General features: G+C 44.4%; 1 pseudogene; it reads right to left on the reverse strand.

Annotated features, from left to right (window-relative positions):
- Positions 1-1779: 1779 nt before the first annotated feature.
- LOC135529390 (tRNA (guanine-N(7)-)-methyltransferase B-like) lies at positions 1780-25510 on the reverse strand (annotated as a pseudogene).
- Positions 25511-25893: the final 383 nt, after the last annotated feature.

Raw genomic sequence — 25893 nt, forward strand, 5'->3', positions numbered from 1 at the left:
ATTGAGAGAATTTTAGCTACGTTTCCCTGGGATAGCATTTAACTGTTCATTACTCTCGTTTGTGTCTCCAAGTTGTTACTTGTTGTAATTCGTGCCGCTGTGTAGTTTTACAAACTGATTGGTTTGCTTTTCCAGTTGCTTAGGGATATGTTGATTTACTAGGTTTAGAGGTTTGATTTAACCTTTGTTGTCTGTTTTGTACATGTAACCACAGTTTTGTCGGTATAAAACAGAGCTACTTACACCCCTTGCCTCTGATTGGTACACGCATGCTCCTCTAAAAGTCTCTATCAGCGACACCAGTTGAGCATGCCAACAGCATTTCTTTCCAGAAGCCACCTGTACTTACTGGTGGCACAGACTCCGTTTCATCCTTTCCTATACTTGAATTGCTTTTGCCTAACGATTGCATCTGAAGCCGGGCTTGCAACTCGTTTTCCTCACCATAAGGCAATAGTTCTCCTGTATGTTATGAGTACAACGAGAAGGCATAGTGTTACTTAGCGTTTTTGTCTGGTGAAGGTCCTGCATATCCATGTCCAGATAAAGCGTCCAGGGACAAAGCTAAGTGTAGGACAAAGCTAAGAAGTTAGTGTACTTGTTAAATAAAAGTAAAATGTGAAAAGTTTGGCAGTTAGGAGAGTAGACACAAACAGCCTATGGACTGATCAAAAACCTCTAGCTTGTTTGTGGAGCATGATGGCCGCTGCACGCATTCGGCAGTGGGCCATCATCTTGTCAACGTATGACTACCGCATTGGTTATTGCAAATCAGTACACCAGAGCAACACTGATTTATCACGCTTTCCTTTACCTGAGACCAGTGACGCCGGAACCGAGGCAGTCAGCTCACATCCACACACTGCTAACAGAGCACTTCCATGAAGCACCACTGAACACTACACAAGTAGCCAGAGCAACACGCACGGTCAGCAAGAACTCAAAAGTGTTGCTCTGGCTACAAATACATCATGAAGTTTGGCCTGAACCGGTTGAAGACAACTTGAAATCATTCTACATACAGAGGAATGAGCTGTCAGTGGAACAAAGGTCTGGGGCACAAGAGTTATAATTCCAACTAACCTGAGAAGGGCAGTGCTAAAAGAAATTCATCAGGGCATCGTGAAAATTAAAGCATTGGCTGAGCAAATCGTAACGGACATTAATTTCAAACGTATTCCAGACGTTCATGAGGCGGAACAAGATCCTGCACTCAAACAGCGCACCCAACTTCAAACGGGCTGGCAGACAGGGCTGGCAGACAGGAATGTTCAGACATAACAAAATGGCATGAAAAGCTTGCCGATACCACTCTGGACATCGAGGACAAGATCTCCTTGTTCTTACTGCAGTACCGCACCACACCAAACTGCACAACAGGACAAACACCTGCTGACCTGTTCTTGAGCAGACATGTTCCTACCAGACAGAAGTTCATCAAACCAGCACAGCCAGAACTGTCCGCAGGATAAGGTACCGACAAAAGTTCTGCCATGACCAATGTGCAGTGGTCATTCAGTGTGGATGATGCCGTGTACTTGCAAAATACAACAGGAGGAGGACCGAGATGGATGCCTGGGTTTGTCACACAGACAGGTCTGGTATATTACATAGTGATAAGCAGAAACACAGACAGTCTACGACGACACTGGGATCAGCTGAGAGCACGAGTTGCTACTGACAACGGATATAACTGATGATCAGGGGTAAATGTGTGAGAACGAACAGGGGCACAACGACACTGTACAGGAAAAAGTCCACGTCAGTCTCACAGGGTCATCAGACCACACCAGCGTTACAGTCTGAAACACACACGGTTATTAAAGACTTTTACACACTGAGAAGAGACTGAAAAATTGACTTGTGATGAAAACAAATGTGTGGAAAATAAGGTTGTAAAAAAGAAACACGTTGTCAAACTGTTCATTTTTGATGACACATTGAAATGTTACAGGTTTAAAACAAATGCTCTTTTAGTTGTTTAGAGTACAGTATAAGCATTTACCGGGAATTATTTGTTATCAAGACCAAAAGGGGGATGGAGTATATTAGTAACTACATGGTTTAATAATGGTATTACATTATAGGGTTGATCGTAATATTGGTATGAGCAGGATGCTGTACCTTAGTCAGGTCAAAGTACATTATGGGAATGCACGCAAATTCATTATGTTATCAAACTTGATGCTAAACAGCATGGCTGTGTCTTGGCTTGTTAATATACCACAGTATATTTGAGAAACACTGAGTGGGGTCCATGTTGTTGTTGTTGCTATGGTTGCAATTTCACTTCGCAAGAATGTGAGAGCCACAATAAACTCTGCTTCCACTGGTTTAGTTTAGATCCAACAATGGTCTGACCTAGTTCACATCCAAAATGTCTGGGCTCTCGGGATCCATGGCACATAGAGCCTCCACCAGTTTACTATTTCCCTAAAATCGTTAGGACATTTACCCCAGCACAGCATCCAAAGTGCTGAAAAACAGTAATTTACACTCAACTTCATAATCATGCTGACCCACTGTGCTTTCAACTACATACTTTTGCAGAGTTCTACTGATGAGTCTCCGTTGTTTGCTTAGAGCTGGTGTGCTCATGCCCTCCTGGCATTCACCCCTCATGCCCGACTTTGCCCCCAACGAATATACACAATGAACAGATTGTCAAACAGACAATAGTTCCTTTTGAGTTTCGGGGGATTTTTTAAAACTCGGTATGTGTGTGTGTGTGTAAGAGAGATCCTAAGGTTTCAGACTGTATCCATCACTCGTTTCCTGACTGTGGGGTTCCACTATTGAGGCGAGTGCTGTCCTGTTTCTAGCCAACACTGCCTGCAGCTGTAGAAAAGGGAAAATTTCAAACCTGCACCATCCCGTTTCTGAACTTCTACAGACATGAATCAAACCATATGGTCCACATTGTGCTGAATGAACACATTTGATCACGATTCGGGAATAATATAACAGTGTGGATTGAAAGGACCAAAGGTCAACCTAAGTTTAAATGGACCCACTAGTTGTGTCCCAAATGGCACCCAATTTCCTATATAGTGCAATACTTTTGTCAAAAGTAGAGCACTATGTTAGGAACTAGGGTGCCATTTGGAACAAAACCACTATTCCAGGCAGATGCCTCCATTCTCCTCTCTCCCTGCTCAGGACAGAGCCAACAGATTTGTGTAGGTCTCAGACAGCAAGTGCAGTCCTAAGTACACACATTTACAGACAACACACATCATTCAATGTACTTCCCGCTGTCAGAGTGCAGTGGCAAAAACTTTGGGCTACCATTAGCTGTATCATCCATTGTGATATGCAGATGTCAATGCACTTTTGGCAAATGCTTTCAGATTCTTGGGGCAGCAGGTAGCCTAGTGGTTAGAGAGTTATTGAAAATAAGAATGTGTTCTTAACTGATTTGCCTAGTTAAATAAAAAGGTACAAATAAAAATCTTCAATAATGAAGAAGCCTTTAAGTTTTAGCTGAAGCCCTCCTAGTCAACCTCCTCAAACTATACCATCTATGACCATTAATCTTATTCTCTCCCCTTTTTGGGGGGTGGGGGATTCTCCAACACTAGTGTCTCTAAGCCAAAACCAACACTTCCCCTATCAAGCTGGAACAAAGAAAGCCTTGGAGGCTCAACCAGAAACCAAAAGCAGCAGTTAAGGTTTGGCAGAGGGTATGAAAAGGTGATTGCATCCCACAATAAAGATGCAAATAAAAAGGCATGACAAAACAAAAATGTATTAAGGCTTTCATTAAAGTATAATGAATCAATACAGCTTCATTGCAGATTTATCACCAACTCAGGACGCCGTAGAGAGCAGTCAAATTAGCTAACGGTGAATCATGATAATTCCAAATCAGGCACCAGTTCACAAAAGATCATGGTGGAATGCTTCAGTCTGGCCATTTAAACCCTTGACCAATGAAGACCCATTCATATTCCTGTCCACCATTCAGGGAGAAACTACATTTAAGACAGACAGGCCAAGCTCCACCCCTGGAGCAAACCTAGCAGTCGTTTTGGTCATCCATTTTGTTGTCCTTGCAAGGAGAGAGCTGCTGCTCCTATCAGCAAGGCAAAGAGAGTTCCAGTTAATCTCACATACAACTGATATCTGTAATACTGGGATTTTAGTATGCCACTCTGCGGAAAACCTGCCAGGTAGTTCTTCCTTCCGTTCCTCTGCACCTTCTTCCCCTCCTCTTATGATGAAATCATCAACCTACAAAACAAAGGGACACTTTTGAGGGATCTTGAAGAGAGCTACCCTAGTCCTATTTGCTGACTGTCTCTTAACAGGTTTCCTACTCATCAGATTTGGGTTACAAACTGTATGGACACTGGCAAGTATGTTAACAATGTTTTCCAAATTGGAAGGTAGGAAGATTTGTGAAGCACATCCAACAAAGCTCAATCTCTATGGCTTACTTATATGGGGTTCAAGGTTGGTTGCTATATGACAAATATTATTACATACAGTATCACATCAGTCAAAACAGAATCTCTATGAATTGTGGAGAAGGACTGTTCAAAGTGTGCGTCATCATACCAGTTCTGTGTCGGAGACCCGTGTGAACAGTGGATGCTCACTGAAGTGTTTCACCATCCAGTGAAGCACCTCCTCCATGTCTGTGTTGGTGTACACCAAACCCTGGGAGATCCCATAAAACGAGTTAAACAATGTCCTCATAAGTATAAACAGTAAACAGAAAGCCTTTGTCAAAACCTTTCAGATCCCAAAAGTAGACTAATGTTCAGATGAGTCCACGTCCCACATAATCTGTTCTAGATACAGATATATTACTCAATTCCACAGGAATGGGGAAAACAAGCACCATATGATCCTCATTTCAGTCTGTGCCAAATGTTTTCCATTCATTTGGGTTTTAGGTCCACTTTTAGACCTAAACATCTGACAAACTTTGATTTTTAGAGTGAACAGTCACTTAAAGCTCCTACCTAGTGCATCAACTCCAATTCGGCTGGGGGGTGGCCCAGAATATTCTCGTCCTAGTCCATGGTATATTGATACTGTTTATTACAGTGTTGTGAATTTGTCTATGAATATTCAAGATCATTTACTGATTAATTAGTGGAATAATTAATTGATTTAATTTCTAAGAAATTTGGTAATCCTATCCAACTTAATCTAAAGAATCATTATGGGTTTTGATATAGAGAGACCCCTTGAGAGATCTAGAGAGACCCCACTATCAGTAGTTATCATTAACCATCAACAATAGTCTTAATCAACACTTAATTTACTATATTCTAATTCTGAATGGTCATTGAGATCTGACTTCAAGAATCCAATCTCTCACTAAGACCTTCAATGCAACAACGGATTTACTTCAAAGTTTAATTACTAGACTAAGATTGAAAATTAGTTAGGTACAGTTAAGCATATGGCATGCCAATATTGGAATAAAACCTGAGATTGGCTTGTGAGTGTACACAATAAGTCCCTACTATATAGAAAAAAAGTTATTAGTTCCTGAAAGGGGATAAGGAGCCCATAGATACTAAACGTGACTGGAATAAGATACATACATATTACACTTTTAATAATATAGGAACAACAGTGTGGTGAGGCATTCATTTTGAGACATTATTTTGAAACCTGGTGAAAAGGCCCACTTCGTGTTTGGTGCTATTGCCCTCCTTAGAACAAAAAGAGGCATCAGGCTAAATATTACTCTCTTGTCCCCCTTCCTTGAAATCAGCATATTTGGTGCCAGGATGTCTGGTTGACTAATTCTGTGTAACACATGTTAATCATAAAAAAAGTGTCTCGTTTGACCCATTTGATAATTAAGGGTCGTACGAGGAGGGGATGGCCCTTGTGGTAGACCTGGTTTGTAAGATAACCAAGGACATTTGTTTTCCCTCGTGGGGTCAGAGAGGTACAACAAGATTTAGGGGATGTGGATTATCTAATTGTTATGGTTTTTTAGAATATTGCGGACATACTTTCAATTTAGACCATCATGATTTAGTGACTGCAAAGAAAAATGTACTGATTGACTGGGATTTTTAAAACAGACTACCTTTCTGTTTTGTCTGCTTGGACTCAAGTGATATATGGTATGGTTGTGTTCATCTTTTTGCAGGCAGTCATGTTCTTTAAATGAATGTATTTGCAATTTTGACGGTATAACATATTTTTCATTAATGTATTAATGTTTTGAGAAGGTGTAACGATCCTCTTCATCTGAGGAACAGGAAAGATCGGACCAAAACGCAGCGTGGTAAGTGTCCATTTTAATTTAATATAACTGAACACGAAATACAAAATAACAAAGTGAAACAACGAAAATCGAAACAGTACTGAAAGGTGACACAACACAAAACAGGAAACAACTACCCACAAACACCAGGTGGGAACAGGCTACCTAAGTATGGTTCTCAATCAGAGACAACGAAAGACAGCTGCCTCTGATTGGAAACCATACCAGGCCAAATACATAAAAAACATAGAAAAACAACATAGAATGCCCACCCCAACTCACGCCCGACCAAACCAAAATAGAGACATAAAAAGGAACTAAGGTCAGGGCGTGACAGAAGGCAACTACACGAAAATGCATTTACTGATTTGTAAAAGGCCACTGAGTCACTGTGCGTCTTGTGAAATCTTGTAAATCGACAACATTTTTCCAAAAAAATGCTTTTACGTTTTGAGGAAAAACTATAAAACAGCATAGGTTACAGTAACAAATTATAGCAACAGTAAAATACATCCCGTTTTTGCAAAATATGTTTGGAGTGTTGGCAGTCAACATTGTTGTAATTGCTTCAACGAGTATAGGCCATACATGTCTTTACGCATACAAAAATAAATCACATAAAAAATACTAGGCTCCACTTAAAATGTAATGTATTGTGTCTGTGTGAGGCACAATCGCAGTAAGCAAGATATATGCCTCTCCACCGTTGATATGGCATTATAGGACTGAATAATTTGAATATGTTTGAAGGAGTGCATCCTTCGTAACTGGACAAGTCGCTCTTTAGAAATGGGAATGGATACAAGCGAAATGGAGTAGGTAGGTAGGCCTATGAGAATTGGCAATCACACAAAGGCATGATGGCGAAAGCCTCCAAAGTTGACCATTTAGAAATCTTCTATGGATAGGCTACTTGACTAATTCTTGGCAAGGTTTTTAATTGTGGCGGCAGGTAGTGTCACGCCCTGACCTTATTTATCTTTGTTTTCTTTATTATTTTGGTTAGGACAGGGTGTGACGAGGGTGGTATGTGTGTTTTTGACTTGTCTAGGCTTTTTTGTAAATCTTTGGTATCTCTAGGTATATGTAGGTCTATGGTGGTCTGATTGGGGATCCTATTTAGGTTGCCATTTTCCTGTCACGTCTAATCAAGGTGGGTGGAATCAGGCCCAGAGAGCAGATAGTGATATAAAGTTTATTCTCCGGTGAACAAAAAACAAACAACGGTCAACCCAAATACAGACAGGGTGAATATATCCAACACAGGATAAAGACTAACCGGAGAATAACAAACAGCAAACACCGACAGACAAAACGAAGTCGTGACAGTACCCCCCTCTGATGCGCGGCTCCCGCAGCGCGCCGCCACCGTCCTCGAGGACGACCCGGAGGACGAGGTGCTGGGCGATCCGGGTGGAGGCGGTGGAAATCTCTCAGGAGGGAAGGGTCCAAAATATCCCTCACCGGAACCCAGCATCTCTCCTCCGGACCGTACCCCTCCCAGTCCACGAGGTACTGTAGGCCCCCCACCCGGCGTCTAGAATCTAGAATGCCTTGAACTGTATACGCCGGGGACCCCTCGATGTCCAGAGGGGGCGGAGGGACCTCAGGCACCTCACCTTCTTGCAGGGGACCAGCCACCACCGGCCTAAGGAGAGACACATGAAACGAGGGGTTAATACGGTAATACCTAGGAAGTTGTAACCTATAACACACCTCGTTTATTCTCCTCAGGACTTTGAACGGCCCTACACACTGCGGCCCCAGCTTCCGACAGGGCAGGCGGAGAGACAGGTTTCGGGTCGAGAGCCAGACCCTGTCCCCCGGTGCAAACATGGGGGTCTCACTGCGGTGCTGGTCAGCGCTCCTCTTCTGCCGTTCTCCCGTTAACCGTAATGAGTCCTGAACGGCTTTCCAGGTGTCCTTGGAGCGCTGTACCCATTCTTCCACCGCAGGAGCCTCGGTCTGACTCTGATGCCATGGAGCCAGGACCGGCTGGTAACCTAACACACACTCAAAAGGAGACAAGTTAGTAGAGGAGTGGCGTAAGGAGTTCTGGGCTAGTTCGGCCCATGGAACATACCTTGCCCACTCACCAGGCCGGTCCCGACAATAGGACCGCAGAAACCTGCCCACATCCTGGTGCACGCGCTCCACCTGCCCATTACTCTCGGGGTGAAAACCTGAGGTTAAGCTAACCGAGACCCCCAGTCTCTCCATAAATGCCCTCCACACTCTTGACGTGAATTGGGGACCCCGATCAGAGACGATATCCTCAGGCACCCCATAGTGCCGGAAGACATGGGTAAACAAAGCCTCAGCAGTCTGCAGGGCCGTAGGAAGACCGGGCAACGGAATGAGACGACAGGACTTAGAAAACCGATCCACAATGACCAGGATCGTAGTACTTCCCTGGAACGGGGGAAGGTCGGTAAGAAAATCCACCGATAAATGTGTCCACGGCCGTTGTGGAACGGGGAGAGGTTGTAATTTCCCTCTAGGCAGGTGCCGAGGAGCCTTGCTCTGAGCACACACTGAGCAGGAGGAGACATTAAATCTCACGTCTTTAGCCAGTGTAGGCCACCAGTATCTCCCTCTCAGACTCTGCACTGTCCTCTTGATACCAGGATGACCCGAGGAGGGAAGAGTATGAGCCCACCTAAGCAGCTTGTCCCGGACCACCCTCGGCACGTACTTGGTCCCAACTGGACAGTTAGGAGGAGCCGGCTCTGACCGTGAGGCCCTCTCTATCTCAGCGTCCACCTCCCATATCACCGGTGCCACGAGACATGATGGTGGAATGATGGGAGTTGGCTCTACTGACCGTTCCTCGGTATCATAGAGGCGAGACAGTGCGTCAGCTTTAGTGTTTTTGGAGCCTGGCCGATATGTGAGGGTAAACTGGAACCTAGTAAAAAACATGGCCCATCTAGCCTGACGTGGATTTAGTCTCTTAGCTGCCCGGATGTACTCGAGATTACGATGGTCAGTCCAGATGAGAAAAGGGTATTTAGCCCCCTCAAGCCAATGTCTCCACACCTTCAGAGCCTTGACTACAGCTAACAACTCCCGGTCCCCCACATCATAGTTTCGCTCCGCTGGGCTGAGCTTGCTCGAAAAGAAAGCACACGGGCAGAGTTTGGATGGCACGCCCGAGCGTTGGCACAGCACGGCTCCAACCCCAGCCTCGGACGCATCCACCTCCACTATGAACGCTAAAGAGGGGTCCGGATGCGCCAACACGGGCGCATTGGTGAACAGCTCCTTCAGACGACTGAAAGCTCTGCCCGCCTCTGCTGACCAGCGCAAGCGCACCGGTCCTCCCTTCAGCAGTGAGGTGATGGGAGCAGCCACCTGACCAAAACCCCGGATAAACCTCCGGTAGTAATTGGCAAACCCTAAAAACCGCTGCACTTCTTTCACCGTGGTCGGAGTCGGCCAATTACGCACGGCTGTAACGCGATCATCCTCCATCACCACCCCGGAGGTGGAAATACGATACCCCAGGAAGGAAACGGACTGTTTGAAAAACTCACATTTCTCCGCCTTGCAATACAGGTCATGCTCCAGTAGTCGCCCAAGTACCTTACGCACCAGAGACACATGCTCCGCGCGTGTGGCAGAATAGATCAAAATGTCATCATCAATGTTTTAACAGAAAACAGAGTTCTTTAATGAAAAACAGGAATGGCATACCACAATCCCTGCCCGAGCAGGTCTCGGCATCAAAAACACAAACAAGAATCAGACACTCATCAGAGGGGGAAGAGAGAACAGGTGTGAAAGAGTGAATGAAAGATTGAAAAACAGAGAAGGCTGAACAGACATAACAAGCATTCTTCAACCCGTATGGCATGACGCAGTACTCATAATGACCAGAAGTAGTACTAAATGCGGTTTTCCACTCATCTCCTTCCGGATACGTACCAGATTATACGCGCTCCTCAGGTCCAGTTTTGTGAAGAATCGCGCCCCGTGAAATGATTCCATTGCCGTAGCGATGAGAGGTAGTGGGTAACTAAACCCCACTGTGATGGAATTTAGACCTCTATAATCAATACACGGACGCAGACCTCCATCCTTCTTCTTCACAAAAAAAGAAGCTTGAGGAGACGGGTGATATGGAGGGCTGAATGTACCCCTGTCCCAGCGATTCGGAAACATATGTTTCCATCGCAACTGTCTCCTCCTGGGACAATGGATACACATGACTCCTAGGAAGTGCAGCGTTTCCCAGAAGGTTTATCGCACAGTCCTCTCGACGATGAGGTGGTAATTGGGTCGCCTTCCCTTTACTGAAAACGATAGCCAAATCGGCATAATCAGAGGGAATGCGCACGGTGGAAACTTGGTCTGGACTCTCCACCGTAGTCGCACCAACGGCAACTCCTATGCACCTACCTGAACACTCCTCTGACCACCCCTTAAGAGCCCCCTGTCGCCAGAAAATCACCGGGTTGTGTTGAGCTAACCAGGGAACCCCCAACACCACTGGAAACGCAGGTGAATCTATAAGGAACAGGCTAATCTGCTCCTTATGATCACCCTGCGTTACCATGTCCAGCAGCACCGTAGCCTCCCTAATTACTCCTGACCCTAATGGTCGGCTATCTAAGGAGTGCACGGGGAAAGGTCGATCTAACAACACCAGGGGAATCCCTAGCCTTAACGCAAGCCCACGATCCATAAAATTCCCAGCTGCGCCTGAATCGACTAGCGCCTTATGCTGTAGAGATGGGGAAAAACCAGGGAAAGAAATCAATACAAACACATGACCGACAGGAAGCTCTGAATGAGTTTGGTGCTTACTCACCTGGGGTGAGCAGTGTTCCGCCTGTCCTCCCGACTCCTAGACGAGTTCCTCCAGCACCGGTCGGACGTGTGCCCTCGTCGACCACAACTGGTGCAGGAGGACACTCCTCCTCCGGTCACCCTTGAAGTCGTACCTCCTAATTCCATAGGGATAGGAACAGGGGGGCTGGGGATTGGAAACGACAGGACCTGATCCGAACGCCCGCGAGCAGCCAGCAGGTTGTCGAGACGGATAGCCAGATCGATAAGTCCATCCAGTGTGAATGTGGTGTCCCGACATGCCAGCTCCCTGCGGACGTCCTCCCTGAGACTACATCTAAAATGATCAATCAAGGCCCTGTCGTTCCATCCTGCTCCTGCTGCCAAAGTCCTAAACTCAAGGGCAAAATCCTGTACGCTCCTCGTCTCCTGACGCAGGTGGAACAGCCGTTCACCCGCCGCCCGACCCTCGGGAGGATGGTCAAAAACAGCTCGAAATCGGCGGGTGAACTCTGGGTAATTATCCTTAGCCGAGTCCGGACCATTCCATGCTGCGTTAGCCCACTCGAGGGCTCGCCCAGTCAAGCAGGAGACGAGGGCACACATGCTCTCCTCTCCAGAGGGAGCAGGACGCACGGTAGCCAGGTATAGTTCCAGCTGAAGGAGGAAACCCTGGCACCCAGCCGCCGATCCGTCAAACTCCCGTGGGAGTGTCAGCCGAAGAGCCCCAGAGCCAGATGTGGTCGCAGAAACAGGAGGTGCTGGAGAAGGGGTTGATAGAGATGATGTGGGGAGGCCACTCCTCTCCCATCGATCCATTCTCTCCATCATTTGGTCCATAGCAGAACCAATCCGGTGAAGCACGCTGGTATGATGGAGGACCCTCTCTTCCATCGATGGGAGAGGAGACGCTGCTGCTCCTGCTGATTCCATGGGTGGTGCGGGATTCTGTCACGTCTAATCAAGGTGGGTGGAATCAGGCGCAGAGAGCAGATAGCGATATAAAGTTAATTCTCCGGTGAACAAAAACAAACAACGGTCAACCCAAATACAGACAGGGTGAATATATCCAACACAGGATAAAGACTAACCGGAGAATAACAAACAGCAAACACCGACAGACAAAACGAAATGACAAAATAAACAATCCCGCACAAAACAAGGGCGGGACAACCTACATTAAATACAGACACTAATTAACTAAACAACACACAGGTGAAACCAATTAGACGAAACCAACAGATACACGAAAAAGGGATCGGTAGTGGCTAATAGGACGGTGACGACGACCGCCGAGCACCGCCCGAATGGGCAGGAGAACCAACTTCGGCGGAAGTCGTGACATTTCCATTTTGGTTTTGTGGGTTATTGTCTATGTGTAGTTGCATGTCAGCACTCGTTCTATATAGCTTCACGTCCGTTTTGTTAGTTTGTTTAGTGTTCTTTCTTTCATTAAGGAAGAATGTATTCATATCACGCTGCACCTTGGTCTCCTCTATACGATGAACGTGACAGAATAACCCACCAAACCAGGACCAAGCAGCGTGAAAAGGAGGAACAGCGCTTAATGGGGAAATGGACCTGGGAGGAGATATTAGATGGAGCAGGACCCTGGACACAGCCGGGGGAGTATCGCCGTCCTAAGGAGGAGTTAGAGGCAGCGAATGCTCCTCGCATTTGCTGGGCAAGAATGGGCATCCAGCCAGAACGTATTGAGCCCAGCTCTATGTTCTGGATCTCCAATGCGTCTCCACTGTCCAGTACAACCTGTTCCTGCTCCTCGCACTCGCCCGGAGGTGCGTGTCCCCAGCCCGGTACCACCAGTGCCGGCGCCAGGCACCAGGTCTCCAGTGCGCCTCGGCAGTCCAGAGCGTCTGGCTCTGGAGTCCGGGGTCTCCAGCGACAGTCCCCAGTCCGGGGTCTCCAGTGACGGTCCCCAGTCCAGAACATCCGGCGATGATCCACGCAGCGAGGATCCCCAGCCCGGGGTATGCGGCAAGGATCCGCAGTCCAGAGCCTCCGATGATGATCCACGGGTCAGTGCTACAAGAGCGGACTCAGGGTAAAGAAGGGGGGCGGCGTCCAGAACCAGAGCAGCCACCAAGGTTAGATGCCCACCCAGACCCTCCCATATAGGTTTAGGTTTGTGGCCGGGAGTCCGCACCTTTGGGGGGGTACTGTCACGCCCTGACCTTAGTTATCTTTGTTTTCTTTATTATTTTGGTTGGGTTAGGGTGTGACGAGGGTGGTATGTGTGTTTAGTCTTGTCTAGGGTTTTTTGTAATTCTATGGGGTTTTGGTATGTCTCGGTATATGTAGGTCTATGTTGGTCTGATTGGGGATCCTATTTAGGTTGCCATTTTCCATTTTGGTTTTGTGGGTTATTGTCTATTTGTAGTTACATGTCAGCACTTGTTCTATATCGCTTCACGTTCGTTTTGTTGTTTTGTTAGTTTGTTTAGTGTTCTTTCTTTCATTAAAGAAGAATGTATTCATATCATCCTTGGTCTCTTCTATACGACGAACGTGACAGGTAGCCTAGCAGATAAGAGCATTTTCCATTTTGGTTTTGTGGGTTATTGTCTATTTGTAGTTACATGTCAGCACTTGTTCTATATAACTTCACGTTCGTTTTGTTGTTTTGTTAGTTTGTTTAGTGTTCTTTCTTTCATTAAAGAAGAATGTATTCATATCATCCTTGGTCTCTTCTATACGACGAACGTGACAGGTAGCCTAGCAGATAAGAGCATTGGGCCAGTAAATGAAAGGTTGCTTGTTTGAATACACAAGGTGAATTTTTATTTTTGTAATTCTTTTTCAAAATCGGTCGATGTGCCCTTGAGCTTAACCCCAATTTGCTCCAGGAGCAGTGTACTACCTCGGCAAGACGGAGCTGCTCTTCCTTCCGGGGAAGGACTGCCCGTTCCATGATCTCGCCATCACGGTTGACAACTCCATTGTGTCCTCCTCCCAGAGCGCTAATAACCTTGGCGTGATCCTGGACAACACCCTGTCGTTCTCAACCAACATCATGGCGGTGGCCCGTTCCTGTAGGTTCATGCTCTACAACATCCGCAGAGTACGACCCTGCCTCACACAAGAAGCGGCGCAGGTCCTAATCCAGGCACTTGTCATCTCCCGTCTGGATTACTGCAACTCGCTGTTGGCTGGGCTCCCTGCCTGTGCCATTAAACCCCTACAACTCATCCAGAACGCCGCAGCCCGTCTGGTGTTCAACCTTCCCAAGTTCTCTCACGTCACCCCGCTCCTCCATTTTCCACTGGCTTCCAGTTGGGTTATCCGTACAAGACCATGGTGCTTGCCTACGGAGCTGTGAGGGGAACGGCACTTGTTCCAGGCTCTGATCAGGCCCTACACCCAAGCAAGGGCACTGCGTTCATCCACCTCTGGCCTGCTTCTCCCTACCATTGAGGAAGTACAGTTTCAGCCCAGTCAAAACTGTTCGCTGCTCTGGCCCCCAATGGTGGAACAAACTCCCTCACGACGCCAGGACAGCGGAGTCAATCACCACCTTCCGGAGACACCTGAAACCCCACCTCTTCAAGGAATACCTAGGATAGGATAAGTAATCCTTCTCACCACCCCCCTTAATGATTTAGATGCACTATTGTAAAGTGGCTGTTCCACTGGATGTCAGAAGGTGAATTCACCAATTTGTAAGTCGCTCTGGATAAGAGCGTCTGCTAAATGACTTAAATGTAAATGTAAATGTACTACTATGGTTGACCCTGAAAAACACACAACTATCTGGTGTATGTGACAATAAAATATATATTTTTATCAGATGAAACAATTGTTACAGAAAAATATCTTAAATATTTCAAAATATGAGTCACCAGCAACATCTCGTCTCTGGTTCAATGACGGGCATATGGACACGTAGCCAACATGGAGGGGGTTTTAAGCACATCCAAAATAGCCGGCTAAAATAATGTACAATATACAGATAAAAAGGGGATGTCCGCTCACTGTTTTGCTGCTTCCAAACTTAATATTTTAATAAAGCGTTGGTGATTAAGATGAATTTCAAAGCAGTCTCACGAGCCAAACCCTTTATTGATAGTCTTGGCGAATGCATTGGTAAGGACCAAAAAAACTGCCTTCAGTAACCCGGTTTCCATCAAACAGTTGTATGCGAGTAAAGTACATCGGATATTTACTGGAAACAGTAAATTTGTCATTAAACTTTCCAAATGTCGACAAAACAAAATACGCTAGACAAGGTGGAATCTTTGAGTCTGTAAAATGAATTATGCGAGAAATGGTGGAGGAAACACCTTTACGCGCAAATATGGAAATAACGCGATGATATGTTGTATGGTCCTCCCAATACGACTTGGGTAAGTATGAAGACTATTAGGCTACAGATTAAATCATTTATGATGAACTTCAGAGGAAGATGAATGTGCACAGTGATGAGCTTGATGCTCCTTTCAAATAAATAGTGAGGGTTTTATTTTGGTGACATGATGAGTGATGCTTGGCTGCCGTTTGACAAATAAAAATAATCTCATGTACAGTACCAGTCAAAAGTTTGGACATGCCTAATCATTCAAGACTTTTTCTTTATTTTTACTATTTTCTACATTGTAAAATAATAGTGAAGACATCAAAACTATGAAATCATGTAGTAACATCCTTGATGTCCTTCCAGATTCCCTCTGTCTACCCAATGACACCAGAGGACAAAAATCAGTTAACCACCTAACTGAGGAACTCAATTTAACCTTGCGCAATACCCTAGATGCAGTTGCACCCCTAAAAACTAAAAACATTTCTCATAAGAAACTAGCTCCCTGGTACACAGAAAATACCCGAGCTCTGAAGCAAGCTTCCAGAAAATTGGAACGGAAATGGGCCACACCAAACTGGAAGTCTTCCGTCTAGCTTGGAAAGACAGTACCGTGCAGTACCGAAGAGCCCTTACTGCTGCTCGATCATCCTATTTTTTTAACTTAATTGAGGAAAATAAGAACAATCCGAAATTCCTTTTTGATACTGTCGCAAAGCTAACTAAAAAGCAGCATTCCCCAAGAGAGGATGACTTTCACTTTAGCAGTGATAAATTCATGAACTTCTTTGAGGAAAAAATTATGATTATTAGAAAGCAAATTACAGACTCCTCTTTAAATCTGCGTATTCCTTCAAAGCTCAGTTGTCCTGAGTCTGCACAACTCTGCCTGGACCTAGGATCAAGAGAGACGCTCAAGTGTTTTAGTACTATATCTCTTGACACAATGATGAAAATAATCATGGCCTCTAAACCTTCAAGCTGCATACTGGACCCTATTCCAACTAAACTACTGAAAGAGCTGCTTCCTGTGCTTGGCCCTCCTATGTTGAACATAATAAACGGCTCTCTATCCACCGGATGTGTACCAAACTCACTAAAAGTGGCAGTAATAAAGCCTCTCTTGAAAAAGCCAAACCTTGACCCAGAAAATATAAAAAACTATCGGCCTATATCGAATCTTCCATTCCTCTCAAAAATCTTAGAAAAGGCTGTTGCGCAGCAACTCACTGCCTTCTTGAAGACAAACAATGTATACAAAATGCTTCAGTCTGGTTTTAGACCCCATCATAGCACTGAGGTGGCACTTGTGAAGGTGGTAAATTACATTTTAATGGCATCGGACCGAGGCTCTGCATCTGTCCTCGTGCTCCTAGACCTTAGTACTGCTGTTATTCGAAAACATAATGTTAACTTGCACTGCTATGCGGATGACACACAGCTGTACATTTCAATGAAACATGGTGAAGCCCCAAAATTGCCCTTGCTAGAAGCATGTTTCAGACATAAGGAAGTGGATGTCTGCAAACTTTCTACTTTTAAACTCGGACAAAACAGAGATGCTTGTTCTAGGTCCCAAGAAACAAAGAGATCTTCTGATGAATCTGACAATTAATCTTAATGGTTGTACAGTCATCTCAAATAAAACTGTGAAGGACCTCGGCATTACTCTGGACCCTGATCACTCTTTTGAAGAACATATCAAGACCATTTCAAGGACAGCTTTTTTTCCATCTACGTAACATTGCAAAAATCAGAAACTTTCTGTCCAAAAATGATGCAGAAAAATTAATCCATGCTTTTGTCACTTCTAGGTTAGACTACTGCCATGCTCTACTTTCCGGCTACCCGGATAAAGCACTAAATAAACTTCAGTTAGTGGTAAATACGGCTGCTAGAATCCTGACTAAAACCAAAAAAATTGATCATATTACTCCAGTGCTAGCCTCCCTACACTGGCTTCCTGTCAAAGCAAGGGCTGATTTCAAGGTTTTACTGCTAACCTACAAAGCATTACATGGGCTTGCTCCTACCTATCTCTCTGATTTGGTCCTGCCGTACATACCTACACGTACGCTACGGTCACAAGATGCAGGCCTCCTAATTGTCCCTAGAATTTCTAAGCAAACAGCCGGAGGCAGGGCTTTCTCCTATAGAGCTCCATTTTTATGGAACGGTCTGCCTACCCATGTCAGAGACGCAAACTTGGTCTCAACCTTTAAGTCTTTACTGAAGACTCATCTCTTCAGTGGGTCATATGATTGAGTGTAGTCTGGCCCAGGAGTGGGAAGGTGAAGCAACAAACCACCCTTGCTGTCTCTGCCTGGCCGGTTCCCCTCTTTCCACTGGGATTCTCTGCCTCTAACCCTATTACAGGGGCTGAGTCACTGGCTTACTGGGGCTCTCTCATGCCGTCCCTGGAAGGGGTGCGTCACCTGAGTGGGTTGATTCACTCATGTGGTCATCCTGTCTGGGTTGGCACCCCCCCCTTGGGTTGTGCCATGGCGGAGATCTTTGCGGGCTATACTCAGCTTTGTCTCAGGATGGTAAGTTGGTGGTTGAAGATATCCCTCTAGTGGTGTGGGGGCTGTGCTTTGGCAAAGTGGGTGGGGTTATATCCTTCATGTTTTTGCCCTGTCCGGGGGTGTCCTCGGGTGGGGCCACAGTGTCTCCTGACCCCTCCTGTCTCAGCCTCCAGTATTTATGCTGCAGTAGTTTATGTGTCAGGGGGCTGGGGTCAGTTTGTTATATCTGGAGTACTTCTCCTGTCCAATTCGGTGTCCTGTGTGAATCTAAGTGTGCGTTCTCTAATTCTCTCCTTCTCTCTCTCGGAGGACCTGAGCCCTAGGACCATGCCCCAGGACTACCTGACATGATGACTCCTTGCTGTCCCCAGTCCACCTGGCTGTGCTGCTGCTCCAGTTTCAACTGTTCTGCCTTATTATTATTCGACCATGCTGGTCATTTATGAACATTTGAACATCTTGGCCATGTTCTGTTATAATCTCTACCCGGCACAGCCAGAAGAGGACTGGCCACCCCACATAGCCTGGTTCCTCTCTAGGTTTCTTCCTAGGTTTTGGCCTTTCTAGGGAGTTTTTCCTAACCACTGTGCTTCTACACCTGCATTGCTTGCTGTTTGGGGTTTTAGGCTGGGTTTCTGTACAGCACTTTGAGATATCAGCTGATGTACGAAGGGCTATATAAATAAATTTGATTTGATTTGATTTGTAACCAAAAAGGTATATTTTATATTTGAGACTCTTCAAAGTAGCCATCCTTTATCTTGATGACAGATTTGCACACCCTTGGCGTTCTCTCAACCAGCTTCATGAGGTAGTCACCTGGAATGCATTTCAATTAACAATTGCCTTGTTAAAAGTACATTTAAGGACTCATACGCATCTTAATGCGTATGAGCCAATCAGTCGTGTTGTGACAAGGTAGGGGTGGTAAAAGACCAAGTCCATATTATGTCAAGAACAGCTCAAATAAGCAAAGAGAAATTACAGTCCATCATTGCTTCATTACTGATTTATTTGAAATTTAAGGCACTCTTAACCAGCATGGCTACCACAGCATTCTGCAGCGATACGCCATCCCATCTGGTTGGCGCTTAGTGGGACTATCATTTCAACAGGACAATGACCCAAAACACACCTCCAGGCAAGAAGGAGAGTGATGGAGTGCTGCATCAGATGACCTGGCCTCCACAATCACCCAACCTCAATCCAATTGAGACGGTTTGGGATGAGTTGGACCGCAGAGTGAAGGAAAAGCAGCCAACAAGTGCTCAGCATATGCGGGAACTCCTTCAAGATGGTTGGAAAAGCATTCCTCATGAAGCTGGGTTGAGAGAATGCCACAAGTGTGCAAAGCTGTCAAAGCAAAGGGTGGCTACCTTGAATAATCTCAAATATATTTTTGATTTGTTTAACACTTTCTTGGTTACTACATAATTCCATATCTGTTATTTCATAGTTTGGATGTCTTCACTATTATTCTATAATGTAGAAAATAGTTTTTTTTTAAACAACAACCATTGAATGAGTCGGTGTCCAAACTTTTGACTGGTACCGTATATAAATATATTATACATTTAATGATGTGTATGAACAGTATATGAATAGAAAAGTATATTGTGCTGGGTGGTAGCCAGCTAGAACAGTGACTAAGGCTAGTGGTGACTGTTTAACAGTCTGATGGCCTGGAAATAGAAGCTGTTTCTCAGTCTCTCAGTCCCAGCTTTGATGCACCTGTATAGTTTCCGCCTTCTAGATGGTAGCGGGGTGAACAGGCCGTGGCTCGGGTGGCTAAGGTCGTTGATCTTCTTGGACTTCCTGTGACACCGGGTGCTGTAGATGTCCTTGAGGGCAAGCAGTGTGCCCACGGTGATGCTTTGGGCTGACCGCACCACCCTATGGAGAGCCCTGTGGTTGCGGACGGTGCAATTGTCATATCAGGCCGTGATACAGCCCAATAGGATGCTTTCAATGGTGCATCTTTAGAAGTTTACGAGAGGACAAATTTCTTCAGCCTCCTTAGGTTGAAGAGGCGCTGGTGCGCCAACTTCACCATGCTGTTTGTGTGAAGGGACCATTTCAGGTTGTCAGTGATGTAGAAACGTGAAACTTTTGACCCTTTCCACTGCAGCCCCATAGATGTGGACGTTCTCTCTCTGCTGTCTCCTGTATTCCACGGTCAGCTCCTTCATTTTGTTGATGTTGAGGGAGAGGTTATTTTCCAGACACCAGATTGTTATGGGTACTTGGTAATTAGTTGCTCTTCGGTAGCTAACTATAAATAGGTTTTAATGTACAATCAGGGCTTTACCTAGAAATATCTGACAAGGTGGTAGTGATGTAGGCCTAAGGTTGGGTAGGGGGTAGCATAGAGTCTTACATTATATCAAACAATGTAGCCAACACATTAGTTTATGTTTGATTGTAAATTAAATTGAGCTGGTCTAAATTACACTTTCATATTTTTCTAGGTTCAATTTAGGGGTCATTTCTCTGCCACGTTCATACCAGTGTACTTTGACCTCAAATTGTGTGTATGGTACGCAAAATGCATGCAGGTTGTGTGCAAAATGCATACAGATTTGGTCATGGCTGGATAGGCTTAGCTTCTGCTGTCAAAATCCATGCCATTAACCAACCTCGTTACTGCTAAGACATGCTTTTGGGGAGTCTAAAATCTCACTATTTGCGCAGAATGATAGTCATTTTTGAGCTACTTTTTAAAGACATAACTCAAATATTGCCACCCCTCCCACCTCAGTACAAGTGAGCTGATGTTAGATAAGTAAATTGCCAAAGCTGGCACAAAATGCCATAGCACTAGTTTTACATGCCGAGATTCTGAACCGAAACACGGAGGGACTACCTGGACCTGTCCAATAAGAAGTTGCACTAATGAATCCGTGTGCACTATTAAATTTGACCCTGATCTCCCATTTTCCTATGATCTTTCAATATTTTTCACAAAACATGCCTTGGTGTGGTGGCCTTAAATACTTTGAAGAGCAAAGGTCCCCCCCCCCCCCAAAAGGACAGATATAGCCCAAAACCAACATAGAGGTTTATCACCTGTGTCATTGTAGTTTACATTGGATTGTGGACAGATAGTGTCATTTGAACAGTGCTTTCTTGGAAAACTCAGCAATGGCACAGATTAGCATAGCAGCTATTGTGTTCACGCCAGGAAATGGAGAGGTGTGGAGGCGGGGGAGGGTGTGTGTGGCAGAGGTGTGTGCATGTGTGTTCTGGGCAGATTGATTTTGCAGTCTAAACCGCCATAGTGGAAAATTCACTAGACTGCTCTTCTCTCCTCCCCCCCAGAAGAGATCAGGGTCTGGCATGGGCTCTGTGTCAGTGCTGCTGAGTGTGCAGGTAGCGCCTACAGACACACCCACGCGCATGTGAACAGATTAAAATCCTACATGCACAAGCCTCCCATTGTCCTCTCCATCCGCAGACTTTGGGTCCCCCGCCCCATATGCTGTGCTCTATCCTTACCCCTTCCTTCAGTGTGTAGGTGTACTCCGCCAACAGTGTGGGACTGACATCCGCTACTTGCGCTTGGGTCTTCTTGAAGTGCGGCTCAGGAAACAGGAGAAACATCTTACTGAGCTGAGGAGAGAAATCAACAAACCAAATATATCACAACGCAGACATGACCAGACAGACTGAGGCCACAGACCTATGAAACAAATTCCTCCTGCCGTTACTTTCTCTGGTACTTATTTTACTGTGAAAGCAAGAAAACTATGCCACTAAATATTATCTTGTATCAAACCAGTGTATCAATGTGGTTATTATTCAAACCAGTCTATCAAGTATTATTATTTTTGTGAAATGAGTTAGCGCTATGTAGTTCTCATAATATTTTGGTGTTAGTTGTCAAGCAGCCCGGGATGTAAATGTGGAAATTCTCTAAGTGATTTTTATTAAGATAAAGTCCCTCTCATCTCTTTAACAAGGTGTACACAACTTACTACTATTAGTAAAACTGTTCCAGTTCACTCTTTTATTAGTTGAAATAACTAAAGACAGAAAAACAGGGGGATAATCATGGGGGACTGCCGTTGCCCCAGGGGGGTTTCGACTGGGCCACACTTCACAAGATGGAAAAAACGTCACACTTTAATTAGTGCTCTGGCACAGAGGAAAAAAATGAACAACGACATATTGGGGAGTATAGCGCCATTTACACCCACACTTACATCATGCGTGTGTGTGCACAAATATCACTCAGGGGCTCCCGTTAATGTGTGTCCGTATGACTGAAAGTATATTTATGTGTGTGTTAGTCGCTCTGTGTGTTTTTCCAAAGCACCAAATCCTCGGCACAAAATGGGCAGGTCTTAATGACATCATTGTCTGGATATTTGTGGTGCTCTGAAACTTTATTAACACTTGTGAGCGAGTCAAGTCGACAGACACTTTTTGCATTGCATTCAGTTGTCAGCCCCAGGAGCCCACACTCAGAATGACTCCCTCTTAGGACAGCAATACACTATAGAATGTCATGAGTGAAATTTCCACTGCCTACTCCGTCTCTTTTCATATGTCATCATGTCAACGCATCTGTTCAAATTCAGCCTAGGAGCTTTGCTCCAATGCAAGAACTTGAAAGAAAATGAAACATTTTATAATTTCTTGTTTGCTTTTACTTTTTCCACTTGATTGGTTTTCCCTGTAAAATGTGTTGCGATTTTAAATTCCTAAAGTTTGATTCAATCTAATTTAGGTTACTCGCCCTATGTTGTCAATGTAAAAAATATTTGTTTGTGTGTAAAGAAGAGCAAACAGACACTGCACCTGACACATTTATGAAATTGCTTATTCCAGTTACTAATAAGCATGCACCTATTAAGAAAATGACCGTAAAAACAGTTAAATCTATGTGGATTGATGAGGAAAATTGTATGGGTGAGAGGCAAAAGCAATGGAAAATAAGTCTGGCTACACAACCAATTGGCAAACGTATTGCACATTGAGAAATCATGTGACTAACCTGAAAAAGAAGAAGAAACGACACTATGAAACAAAGATACAGGTCAAAGAATGATAGTAAAAAAGCTTTGGAGCACCTTCAATTAAATTTAGGAAAAAAAGGCAAACTCAGCTCCATCATACATTGAATCAGATGGCTCATTCATCACAAAACCAACTGTTATTAACAACTACATTAATTATTTTTTCATTGGCAATATTAGCTAACTTAGGCATGACGCTGACACTACACATCCAAGTATATCTGACCAAATGATGAAAGACAAGCATTGTAATTTTGCATTCTGTAAAGTGAGTGTGGAAGAGGTGAGAAAATTATTGGTGTCTATCAACAATGACAAGCCACTGTGGTCTGACAACTTGGATGGAAAATGACTGAGGATAATAGCGGACGATATAACCACTCCTATTTGCCGTATTTTCAATTTAAGCCTACTCGAATGTGTGTGCCCCCAGACCTGTAGGGAAGCAAACGTCAAATCCGCTACCCAAGAATAGTAAAGCTCTCTTTACTGGCTCAAATAGCCAAACAATCAGCCTGTTACCAACCCTTAGTAAACTTTTGGAAAAAAAAATATTTGACCAGATACAATGACATTTTATAGGAAACGAATTGACAAACTTTCAGCACGCTTATAGGGAAGGACATTCAACAAGCACAGAACTTACACAAATGACTGATGATTGGCTTAGAGAAAGTGATGATAAAACGATTCTGTGGGCTGTTTGTTAGACTTCATTGTGGCTTTTGACATTATTGATCATAGTTTGCTGCAGTACACCCCTTGCTATATTGTAGATAAAGAGTTACCTGTCTAACAGAACACAGAGGGTGTTCTTTAATGTAAGTTGTTTGTCAGGATTTGGCCAGGGTTGTTCCGGGTTTTGGTCACTAGATGCCCCCATTGTGCTTTTTGACCTCATGTTTTTTCCCTTGTTCCCCATTATTATTTGCACCTGTGCCTCGTTTTTCCCCTGATTGTATTTAAACCCTTAGTTTCCCTCAGTTCTGTGCTCTGTGTTTGTATGTTAGCACCCAGCCCTAGTGTTCTGTGTATTCTTGTCGTTTCCGGTGGATGCTCTTGTGGAATTCTGTTTTGTTTTTGAGTATCTCTTGAGGCTTTTTTGTGCTATTCCTACCACCTTTTGGATTTGCCATTTTTTTGTATTGAAGGACTTCTCCTTTTTTACTTTATTAAATACACCGTCTTAAGTACTGCTGTGTCTGCCTCATCTTCTGGGTTCTGCTGACTATTCGTGGCTCAGTTGGTTAAGTGACCGTTTCTCACTCCGGAGACCCAGGTTCGTAACCGGGTCCTGACATTGTTCCAACATAATCCAGGTAGAATCAGGAATTCCCCGGGGCAGCTGTCTAGGCCCACTACTTTTTCCAAGCTTTACTAATGACATGCCACTGGCTTTGAGTAAAGCCAGAGTTTCTATGTATGCGGATGACTCAACTCTATACATGTCCGCTACTACAGCAACTGAAATGACTGCAACACTTAGAGAGTTGCAGTTAGTTTCAGAGTGGGTCGAAAGGAATAAGTTAGTCCTAAATATAAATTTAAAAACTAAAAGCATTGTATTTGGGACAAATCATTCACTAAACCCTAAACCTCAACTAAATATTGTAATAAATCATGTGGAAATTGAGCAAGTTGAAGTGACTAAACTGCTTGGAGTAACCCTGGATTGTAAACAGTCATGGTCAAAACATATTGATACAACAGTAGCTAAGATGGGGAGAAATATATAAATAATAAAGAGCTGCGCTACCTGTAACTGACATTTAACCTGTAAGTCTATGTCGTTGTCTGTTTGAATTGTTTACGTGTCCGCTGTGCAGGGGAAATGATAAGACAAGCGGAACTACGTAGCTAATACTGTTCTAACGGGGATCCTTATTGTAGCAACACACTTTTGGAGGGAAGGCAATCCTGCGCTGCTTTAGCTAAGTTTTCATGTTATCAGGTGTAGTTCATAAAGGTTGAAGAGTGTATGTTAGGATGAAGTGTGAATTCATGCCAGGAATAATAAGGGTGAAGTTTGATTTCCTCCCTTCTGTAATAAGCAGCCAATGAGGTATTTTTCCTTTATTCATGTGTTTAATCTGATACTGTTATAGCACCGGCTAAACTGTTTATGTATGTAAGCACTTCAGAGTTATACCAAGCTAATAAGTCACTCGTAAGATAAGGTTGTAAGAGTGTGCTTAACTGTATTTTTAATTTACTTTATAGTTCTCACGGAAGGTGATAATTCTGACTAAAACTAGAAAATAAAGCCGCCAGTTAAAATCAAGGAATGGTTGTGCTCGTGGTTACTGGAGGGAGTTACACTACCTTCTTAACAGCACTATCAACAAGGCAGGTCCTACAGGCCCTAGTTTTGTCGGACCTAGACTATTGTTCAGTGTGGTCAGTGTGGTCAGGTGCCACAAAAAAGGACTTAGGAAAATTGCAATTGGCTCAGAACAGGGCAGCACAGCTGGCCCTTGAATGGACACAGAGAGCTAATATTAATAATATGCATGTCAATCTCTCCTGGCTCAAAGTGGAGGAGAGATTGACTTCATCACTACTAGTTTTTATGAGCGGTATTGACATGTTGAATGCACCGGACACCCATGCATACCCCACAGGACATGCCACGAGGTCTCTTCACATTTCCTAAGTCCAGAACAGACTATGGGAGGTGCACAGTACTACATAGAGCAATGACCAAATCAAATCAAATCAAATTTATTTGTCACATACACATGGTTAGCAGATGTTAATGCGAGTGTAGCGAAATGCTTGTGCTTCTAGTTCCGACAATGCAGTAATAACCAACAAGTAATCTAACTAACAATTCCTAAACTACAGTCTTATACACAGTGTAAGGGGATAAAGAATATGTACATAAGGATATATGAATGAGTGATGGTACAGAGCAGCATAGGCAAGATACAGTAGATGGTATCGAGTACAGTATATACATATGAGATGAGTATGTAAACAAAGTGTCATAGTTAAAGTGGCTAGTGATAC

This window comes from Oncorhynchus masou, chromosome 5 (genome assembly GCF_036934945.1).
Source record: "Oncorhynchus masou masou isolate Uvic2021 chromosome 5, UVic_Omas_1.1, whole genome shotgun sequence".
NCBI lineage: Eukaryota > Metazoa > Chordata > Actinopteri > Salmoniformes > Salmonidae > Oncorhynchus > Oncorhynchus masou.